This window comes from Anser brachyrhynchus (genome assembly GCF_964034855.1).
Source record: "Anser brachyrhynchus genome assembly, contig: SCAFFOLD_116, whole genome shotgun sequence".
Lineage (NCBI taxonomy): Eukaryota > Metazoa > Chordata > Aves > Anseriformes > Anatidae > Anser > Anser brachyrhynchus.
This window is the reverse complement of record NW_027663719.1, coordinates 124,641-135,196: the sequence shown is the minus strand read 5'-3', so window position 1 is coordinate 135,196 and position 10,556 is coordinate 124,641.

The following is a 10,556-nucleotide window of genomic DNA, read 5'->3' as shown; positions in this document are numbered from 1 at the left end:
AGCATAAACCTTCATCGCCCAATCCCAGCAAACTACCTCTAAAACTCCATTAATCATCCCTTCCATGACATCATCGGAACGATGTATATATACACACAAACACATACAAAATAACTTAAACTTATTAGAGAAACTCCAGTACTAAAAATAGTAAACACAAGCAATAATTTCATATACTTCACTCTCACTCACCACTCAACTATCAGCTAACCACACCCCCGTCCACATAGCTTAACACAAAGCATGGCACTGAAGTTGCCAAGATGGCATAAAACATGCCTGCGGACAAAAGACTTAGTCCTAACCTTACGGTTGGTTTTTGCAAATATATACATGCAAGTATCCGCGCCCCAGTGTAAACGCCCTCGACCACCTACCCCCATACAGGCCTTGAGGAGCGGGTATCAGGCACACCCAAGTAGTAGCCCAAGACGCCTCGCTAAGCCACGCCCCCACGGGTATTCAGCAGTAATTAACATTAAGCAATGAGTGCAAACTTGACTTAGTTATAGCAACAGCCTAACTTCAAGGGTTGGTAAATCTTGTGCCAGCCACCGCGGTCATACAAGAAACCCAAATCAACCGTCCTATTGACACGGCGTAAAGAGTGGTAAAATGCCTATCCTAGCTAACTAAGATCAAAATGCAACTGAGCTGTCATAAGCCCAAGATGCACCTAAACACACCATTAAGATGATCTTAGGAACTAACGACTGATTTAAACCCACGAAAGCCAGGGCCCAAACTGGGATTAGATACCCCACTATGCCTGGCCCTAAATCTTGATACTTACTTTACCGAAGTATCCGCCAGAGAACTACGAGCACAAACGCTTAAAACTCTAAGGACTTGGCGGTGCCCCAAACCCACCTAGAGGAGCCTGTTCTACAATCGATAATCCCCGATTAACCCAACCACCCCTTGCCAACACAGCCTACATACCGCCGTCGCCAGCCCACCTCGAATGAGAGCACAACAGTGGACACAATAGCACCCCGCTAATAAGACAGGTCAAGGTATAGCCTATGGAGTGGAAGAAATGGGCTACATTCCCCATTCATAGGGCACACGGAAAGAAGCGTGAAACCACTTCTGGAAGGCGGATTTAGCAGTAAAGTGGGACAATAGAGCCTACTTTAAGCCGGCCCTGGGGCACGTACATACCGCCCGTCACCCTCCTCAAAAGCCACATCCCACATAACTAATACCATAAATACGCTGAAGATGAGGTAAGTCGTAACAAGGTAAGTGTACCGGAAGGTGTACTTAGAATATCAAGACGTAGCTATAACACCAAAGCACTCAGCTTACACCTGAAAGATATCTACTAGACCGGATCGTCTTGAAGCCCCCCCTCTAGCTCAACCACACAAATAGTACACCAAAACTAAAGAATTTACTAAACTAATTAAACTAAAGCATTTTACAGTCTTAGTATAGGCGATAGAAAAGACACTTAGACGCGATAGAGACCCCAGTACCGTAAGGGAAAGATGAAATAGCAGTGAAACAATCAAAGCGACAGACAGCAAAGATCAACCCTTGTACCTTTTGCATCATGGTTTAGCGAGAACAACCAAGCAAAGTGAACTAAAGTTTGCCCCCCCGAAACCCAAGCGAGCTACTTTCAAGCAGTTAAAGAGAGCGAACCCGTCTCTGTTGCAAAAGAGTGGGATGACTTGTCAGTAGAGGTGAAAAGCCAACCGAGCTGGGTGATAGCTGGTTACCTGTGAAACGAATCTAAGTTCCCCCTTAATCCTCCCTACCGGACATCCTGAACCCTAATGAGATGATTAAGAGCTATTTAATGGAGGGACAGCTCCATTAAAAAAGGACACAACCTCGACTAGCGGATAATTCTTACTACTGATCCTACCGTGGGCCCTAAAGCAGCCATCAAAAAAGAGTGCGTCAAAGCTCCACCACCTAAAAATACCAAAATAAGATGATTCCCTTATCACAAACAGGTCAACCTATGAATATAGGAGAATTAATGCTAAAATAAGTAACTCAGGGCCACACCCCTCTAACGGCGCAAGCTTACATAGAAACATTATTAACAGACCTAGACAGATACAAAAACCCCTACAAGACCACGTATTAACTAACCCTGTTAACCCGACTCAGGAGCGCCTATAAGAGCGATTAAAATCTGTGAAAGGAACTCGGCAAATTAATAAGGCCCGACTGTTTACCAAAAACATAGCCTTCAGCAAATTAAACAAGTATTGAAGGTGATGCCTGCCCGGTGACTTAGGTTTAACGGCCGCGGTATCCTAACCGTGCAAAGGTAGCGCAATCAATTGTCCCATAAATCGAGACTTGTATGAATGGCTAAACGAGGTCTTAACTGTCTCTCACAGATAATCAGTGAAATTGATCTCCCCGTGCAAAAGCGGGGATGTGAACATAAGACGAGAAGACCCTGTGGAACTTAAAAATCAACGACCACCGCGAATCCTCAATCAACCCCACTGGGGCCACTACCATCGCAGAGCCTGGTCGATATTTTTCGGTTGGGGCGACCTTGGAGGAGAACAAATCCTCCAAAAACAAGACCATACCTCTTTACCTAGAGCTACCCCTCAAAGTGCTAACAGTGACCAGACCCAATATAATTGATTAATGGACCAAGCTACCCCAGGGATAACAGCGCAATCCCCCTCAAGAGCCCATATCGACAGGGGGGTTTACGACCTCGATGTTGGATCAGGACATCCTAATGGTGCAGCCGCTATTAAGGGTTCGTTTGTTCAACGATTAACAGTCCTACGTGATCTGAGTTCAGACCGGAGCAATCCGGGTCGGTTTCTATCTATGACACACTCTCCCCAGTACGAAAGGACCGGGAAAGTGGGGCCAATACCACAAGCACGCCCCCCCCCTCCAAGCAGTGAAACCAACTAAACCGTGAAGAGGGCCTTCCCCCACCACTTTCAATCCTAGAAAAGGACCAGCTAGAGTGGCAGAGCCCGGCAAGTGCAGAAGGCTTAAGCCCTTTCCCCAGAGGTTCAAATCCTCTCCCTAGCTTCACCCATGATTCAAATAACAACACTAAGCTGCCTCATTATATCCCTCCTATACATCATCCCAATCCTGATTGCCGTAGCCTTCCTAACCCTAGTAGAACGGAAAATCCTAAGCTACATACAATCCCGCAAAGGCCCTAACGTTGTCGGGCCTTTTGGCCTACTTCAACCATTTGCGGACGGACTGAAACTATTTACCAAAGAGCCCATCCGACCCTCTACCTCTTCCCCACTTCTATTCATTCTGATACCAATACTAGCCCTTGTCCTAGCCCTCACCACTTGAGCACCACTACCACTCCCATTTCCCCTAGCAGATCTAAACCTCGGAGTTCTCTTCCTAATAGCCATGTCAAGCCTAGCCGTCTACTCAGTCCTATGATCAGGCTGAGCCTCGAACTCAAAATACGCACTAATCGGAGCCCTACGGGCAGTAGCACAGACCATTTCATACGAAGTGACACTGGCCATAATCCTGCTATCAATAATCATACTAAGCGGAAGCTACACACTCAGCTCCTTTGCCGTCGCACAGGAGCCTCTATACTTCATTTTCTCCTCATGACCCCTAGCAATAATATGATACGTATCCACCCTAGCAGAGACAAACCGAGCTCCTTTTGACCTCACAGAGGGCGAATCTGAGCTAGTCTCAGGGTTTAACGTTGAATACGCCGCAGGACCCTTCGCCTTATTCTTCCTAGCTGAATATGCGAACATTATGCTAATAAATACACTTACAGCCATCATATTCCTAAACCCAAGCGCCCTAGGGCCACCCACAGAACTATTCCCCGTCATCCTAGCCACAAAAGTCCTCCTACTATCTTCTGGTTTCTTATGGGTCCGAGCTTCATACCCACGATTCCGATATGACCAACTAATGCACCTACTATGAAAAAACTTCCTACCCCTCACACTAGCTCTGTGCCTCTGACACATCAGCATACCTATCTGCTATGCAGGCCTACCTCCTTACATAAGGAAATGTGCCTGAACTACAAAGGGTCACTATGATAAAGTGAACATAGAGGTATAACAGCCCTCTCATTTCCTGTTGACCTTAGAAAAGTAGGAATTGAACCCACACAAGAGAAATCAAAATTCTCCATACTTCCCTTATATTATTTTCTAGTAGAGTCAGCTAATCAAGCTATCGGGCCCATACCCCGAAAATGATGGTTTAACCCCCTCCTCTACTAATGAACCCTTACGCGACCCCAATCATAACCTTCAGCCTCATCTTGGGCACCACAATCACAATTTCCAGCAACCACTGAGTTCTGGCCTGGACAGGACTGGAGATCAACACACTAGCCATCATTCCCCTAATTGCCAAATCCCACCACCCACGAGCAGTAGAAGCCGCAACGAAATACTTCCTAACCCAAGCAGCTGCTTCCGCCCTGGTCCTATTCTCTAGCATAACCAATGCCTGAGTCACTGGCCAATGAGACATCACACAAATAAACCACCCAACCTCCTGTCTACTACTGACAGCAGCAATCGCTATTAAACTGGGCCTAGTGCCATTTCACTTCTGATTCCCAGAAGTACTACAAGGATCGCCACTAATAACAGCCCTGCTACTCTCGACCCTCATAAAATTCCCCCCACTAACCCTGCTCCTACTAACATCCAAATCCCTCGACCCAGCTCTAATCACCGCCATGGCCCTAGCCTCAACAGCACTAGGAGGCTGAATAGGACTGAACCAAACACAAACACGCAAAATCCTAACTTCCGAACTTCCAAGCCCCCATAAACCCCCCAAACACCAACCCCCCAAAAACAATTGCCACAAACGCTACTGCACATCCAATCACCCGTCAATCCCCCCAAGCCCCAGGGAAAGGCTCCGCTGCTAAAGCTACTGAATAAACAAACACCACCAGCATACCCCCCAAATACACCATAAACAGCACTAAAGCCACGAACGAAACCCCAAGGCCCAGCAACCACCCGCACCCCGCCACAGACGCTAACACCAAACCAACAACCCCATAATACGGCGAAGGATTCGACGCCACACCCAAAACACCCACCGCAAAGCAAATCCCTAAAAAAAACATAAAATAAGTCATTATTCCTGCCCGGACACTACCCGAGGCCTGCGGCTCGAAAAGCCGCCATTGTTCTCAACTACAGGAACTAACCGCAAGCCCCCAATAATTCTACCCCATCTATGCCATTATGCTTAACCCCCCCCCCCTCCCCCCGAGGCGGGGGTATTTGGTTATGCATATTCGTGCATAAATTTATATACCCCATATACATACATACTATAGTACCAGTAATATACATTATATACGGACTATCTTATAAGCAGGTGCTAAACCCATACATGTACACGGCCATTAAACCCTTAAACACACTCCTACCAAACCACCCGGCATGAATGTTCTAGGACCATACCGCACAACACCCAATACAACTCCACTCAAGCGCATAACAAGACCCCATTTTAATGAATGCTCACAGGACATGCTCCAACAACAACTCTCCACCACATATCTCATGCAGTTCGTATCAGACGGATTTATTAATCGTACTCCTCACGTGAAATCAGCAACCCGTTGCACATAATGTCCGGTATGACTAGCTTCAGGCCCATACGTTCCCCCTAAACCCCTCGCCCTCCTCACATTTTTGCGCCTCTGGTTCCTCGGTCAGGGCCATCCATTGGGTTCACTCACCCCTCCTTGCCCTTCAAAGTGGCATCTGTGAGTACTTTCACCTTCTCAATGCGTAATCGCGGCATGTTCCAGCTTTTTGGCGCCTCTGGTTCCTCTTATTTTTTCCGGGGTTACCTCACAGGTGGCTATTCCCAGTGATCTCGGGGGTCCCACAATCTAAGCCTGGACACACCTGCCTCACGGCCTATCCTATATTTCAAGGGTCCCTCGATGAGACGGTTGGTGTATACGGGGAATCATCCTGACACTGATGCACTTTGACCACATTCAGTTAATGTTACCTCCACCCTCCGGGTTAAATGGGGCTATTGGATGAATGCTCGTTGGACATAGCACAAAACAGCAAATCATTAAGCGCAACCCCTGCGCTTCACAAACTAAACCAGTAAACTTTCGCTAACCACCATGTAGCATAAACCTTCATCGCCCAATCCCAGCAAACTACCTCTAAAACTCCATTAATCATCCCTTCCATGACATCATCGGAACGATGTATATATACACACAAACACATACAAAATAACTTAAACTTATTAGAGAAACTCCAGTACTAAAAATAGTAAACACAAGCAATAATTTCATATACTTCACTCTCACTCACCACTCAACTATCAGCTAACCACACCCCCGTCCACATAGCTTAACACAAAGCATGGCACTGAAGTTGCCAAGATGGCATAAAACATGCCTGCGGACAAAAGACTTAGTCCTAACCTTACGGTTGGTTTTTGCAAATATATACATGCAAGTATCCGCGCCCCAGTGTAAACGCCCTCGACCACCTACCCCCATACAGGCCTTGAGGAGCGGGTATCAGGCACACCCAAGTAGTAGCCCAAGACGCCTCGCTAAGCCACGCCCCCACGGGTATTCAGCAGTAATTAACATTAAGCAATGAGTGCAAACTTGACTTAGTTATAGCAACAGCCTAACTTCAAGGGTTGGTAAATCTTGTGCCAGCCACCGCGGTCATACAAGAAACCCAAATCAACCGTCCTATTGACACGGCGTAAAGAGTGGTAAAATGCCTATCCTAGCTAACTAAGATCAAAATGCAACTGAGCTGTCATAAGCCCAAGATGCACCTAAACACACCATTAAGATGATCTTAGGAACTAACGACTGATTTAAACCCACGAAAGCCAGGGCCCAAACTGGGATTAGATACCCCACTATGCCTGGCCCTAAATCTTGATACTTACTTTACCGAAGTATCCGCCAGAGAACTACGAGCACAAACGCTTAAAACTCTAAGGACTTGGCGGTGCCCCAAACCCACCTAGAGGAGCCTGTTCTACAATCGATAATCCCCGATTAACCCAACCACCCCTTGCCAACACAGCCTACATACCGCCGTCGCCAGCCCACCTCGAATGAGAGCACAACAGTGGACACAATAGCACCCCGCTAATAAGACAGGTCAAGGTATAGCCTATGGAGTGGAAGAAATGGGCTACATTCCCCATTCATAGGGCACACGGAAAGAAGCGTGAAACCACTTCTGGAAGGCGGATTTAGCAGTAAAGTGGGACAATAGAGCCTACTTTAAGCCGGCCCTGGGGCACGTACATACCGCCCGTCACCCTCCTCAAAAGCCACATCCCACATAACTAATACCATAAATACGCTGAAGATGAGGTAAGTCGTAACAAGGTAAGTGTACCGGAAGGTGTACTTAGAATATCAAGACGTAGCTATAACACCAAAGCACTCAGCTTACACCTGAAAGATATCTACTAGACCGGATCGTCTTGAAGCCCCCCCTCTAGCTCAACCACACAAATAGTACACCAAAACTAAAGAATTTACTAAACTAATTAAACTAAAGCATTTTACAGTCTTAGTATAGGCGATAGAAAAGACACTTAGACGCGATAGAGACCCCAGTACCGTAAGGGAAAGATGAAATAGCAGTGAAACAATCAAAGCGACAGACAGCAAAGATCAACCCTTGTACCTTTTGCATCATGGTTTAGCGAGAACAACCAAGCAAAGTGAACTAAAGTTTGCCCCCCCGAAACCCAAGCGAGCTACTTTCAAGCAGTTAAAGAGAGCGAACCCGTCTCTGTTGCAAAAGAGTGGGATGACTTGTCAGTAGAGGTGAAAAGCCAACCGAGCTGGGTGATAGCTGGTTACCTGTGAAACGAATCTAAGTTCCCCCTTAATCCTCCCTACCGGACATCCTGAACCCTAATGAGATGATTAAGAGCTATTTAATGGAGGGACAGCTCCATTAAAAAAGGACACAACCTCGACTAGCGGATAATTCTTACTACTGATCCTACCGTGGGCCCTAAAGCAGCCATCAAAAAAGAGTGCGTCAAAGCTCCACCACCTAAAAATACCAAAATAAGATGATTCCCTTATCACAAACAGGTCAACCTATGAATATAGGAGAATTAATGCTAAAATAAGTAACTCAGGGCCACACCCCTCTAACGGCGCAAGCTTACATAGAAACATTATTAACAGACCTAGACAGATACAAAAACCCCTACAAGACCACGTATTAACTAACCCTGTTAACCCGACTCAGGAGCGCCTATAAGAGCGATTAAAATCTGTGAAAGGAACTCGGCAAATTAATAAGGCCCGACTGTTTACCAAAAACATAGCCTTCAGCAAATTAAACAAGTATTGAAGGTGATGCCTGCCCGGTGACTTAGGTTTAACGGCCGCGGTATCCTAACCGTGCAAAGGTAGCGCAATCAATTGTCCCATAAATCGAGACTTGTATGAATGGCTAAACGAGGTCTTAACTGTCTCTCACAGATAATCAGTGAAATTGATCTCCCCGTGCAAAAGCGGGGATGTGAACATAAGACGAGAAGACCCTGTGGAACTTAAAAATCAACGACCACCGCGAATCCTCAATCAACCCCACTGGGGCCACTACCATCGCAGAGCCTGGTCGATATTTTTCGGTTGGGGCGACCTTGGAGGAGAACAAATCCTCCAAAAACAAGACCATACCTCTTTACCTAGAGCTACCCCTCAAAGTGCTAACAGTGACCAGACCCAATATAATTGATTAATGGACCAAGCTACCCCAGGGATAACAGCGCAATCCCCCTCAAGAGCCCATATCGACAGGGGGGTTTACGACCTCGATGTTGGATCAGGACATCCTAATGGTGCAGCCGCTATTAAGGGTTCGTTTGTTCAACGATTAACAGTCCTACGTGATCTGAGTTCAGACCGGAGCAATCCGGGTCGGTTTCTATCTATGACACACTCTCCCCAGTACGAAAGGACCGGGAAAGTGGGGCCAATACCACAAGCACGCCCCCCCCCTCCAAGCAGTGAAACCAACTAAACCGTGAAGAGGGCCTTCCCCCACCACTTTCAATCCTAGAAAAGGACCAGCTAGAGTGGCAGAGCCCGGCAAGTGCAGAAGGCTTAAGCCCTTTCCCCAGAGGTTCAAATCCTCTCCCTAGCTTCACCCATGATTCAAATAACAACACTAAGCTGCCTCATTATATCCCTCCTATACATCATCCCAATCCTGATTGCCGTAGCCTTCCTAACCCTAGTAGAACGGAAAATCCTAAGCTACATACAATCCCGCAAAGGCCCTAACGTTGTCGGGCCTTTTGGCCTACTTCAACCATTTGCGGACGGACTGAAACTATTTACCAAAGAGCCCATCCGACCCTCTACCTCTTCCCCACTTCTATTCATTCTGATACCAATACTAGCCCTTGTCCTAGCCCTCACCACTTGAGCACCACTACCACTCCCATTTCCCCTAGCAGATCTAAACCTCGGAGTTCTCTTCCTAATAGCCATGTCAAGCCTAGCCGTCTACTCAGTCCTATGATCAGGCTGAGCCTCGAACTCAAAATACGCACTAATCGGAGCCCTACGGGCAGTAGCACAGACCATTTCATACGAAGTGACACTGGCCATAATCCTGCTATCAATAATCATACTAAGCGGAAGCTACACACTCAGCTCCTTTGCCGTCGCACAGGAGCCTCTATACTTCATTTTCTCCTCATGACCCCTAGCAATAATATGATACGTATCCACCCTAGCAGAGACAAACCGAGCTCCTTTTGACCTCACAGAGGGCGAATCTGAGCTAGTCTCAGGGTTTAACGTTGAATACGCCGCAGGACCCTTCGCCTTATTCTTCCTAGCTGAATATGCGAACATTATGCTAATAAATACACTTACAGCCATCATATTCCTAAACCCAAGCGCCCTAGGGCCACCCACAGAACTATTCCCCGTCATCCTAGCCACAAAAGTCCTCCTACTATCTTCTGGTTTCTTATGGGTCCGAGCTTCATACCCACGATTCCGATATGACCAACTAATGCACCTACTATGAAAAAACTTCCTACCCCTCACACTAGCTCTGTGCCTCTGACACATCAGCATACCTATCTGCTATGCAGGCCTACCTCCTTACATAAGGAAATGTGCCTGAACTACAAAGGGTCACTATGATAAAGTGAACATAGAGGTATAACAGCCCTCTCATTTCCTGTTGACCTTAGAAAAGTAGGAATTGAACCCACACAAGAGAAATCAAAATTCTCCATACTTCCCTTATATTATTTTCTAGTAGAGTCAGCTAATCAAGCTATCGGGCCCATACCCCGAAAATGATGGTTTAACCCCCTCCTCTACTAATGAACCCTTACGCGACCCCAATCATAACCTTCAGCCTCATCTTGGGCACCACAATCACAATTTCCAGCAACCACTGAGTTCTGGCCTGGACAGGACTGGAGATCAACACACTAGCCATCATTCCCCTAATTGCCAAATCCCACCACCCACGAGCAGTAGAAGCCGCAACGAAATGATGAACTCTGGACTC